Source organism: Myotis brandtii, unplaced genomic scaffold (genome assembly GCF_000412655.1).
Source record: "Myotis brandtii unplaced genomic scaffold, ASM41265v1 scaffold633, whole genome shotgun sequence".
Classification (NCBI taxonomy): domain Eukaryota; kingdom Metazoa; phylum Chordata; class Mammalia; order Chiroptera; family Vespertilionidae; genus Myotis; species Myotis brandtii.
Window position 1 is genome coordinate 2,897,121 of NW_005370423.1, and position 520 is coordinate 2,897,640.

The 520-nt window shown below is 62.1% G+C and overlaps 1 protein-coding gene across 1 annotated transcript in view; it reads left to right on the forward strand.

Moving 5' to 3' along the window:
* Positions 1–520, forward strand: part of ZNF423 (zinc finger protein 423) — an 11,759-nt gene that overhangs the window by 4,509 nt on the left and 6,730 nt on the right. The gene's annotated exons all lie outside the window — the stretch shown is intronic.

Consider the following 520-nt stretch of genomic DNA (forward strand, 5'->3'; position numbering starts at 1 on the left):
GTCAGGGGGGTGCACGGGGCACCAGGGTGGGGGTGCGGCCTAGGAGCAGGCTCAGAGGCAGCCCCGAGGGACCCTGCCATCTCTCGAGGCCGGGGTTGGCCTGGGACAGCACAGGCAGCTGAGAGGGCCCGGTGTCCCTGTGAGCAGGAGTGGGACGGCGGTGAGGGTGTGTCTGCAGGGGAGTGTGCGTGCGTATGTGAGTGCGTGTGCATGCGGTTTGTGTGCGAGCGGGAGTGCATGAGTGGATTTGTATGTGTGGGAGAGTATGATCGTATGTGGTGTGTGTGCATGCGTGTTTGTGTGCGAGCGGTAGTGCATGAGTGGATGTGTATGTGTGGGAGAGTATGTGATCATACGTAACGTGTGAAGGAGGTGTGGCTGTGTGTAGGTGAGTATGTGTGTGGGCGTAAATCTGTGTGATTGTGGGTGCTGCGTGAGCTGTGTGCATGTGCATGCCGTGTCTGCCTGGGCCGGGATGTGGTCCCCCCGCCCCTGCCCCCCTGCAGCCCAGACCCTCCGG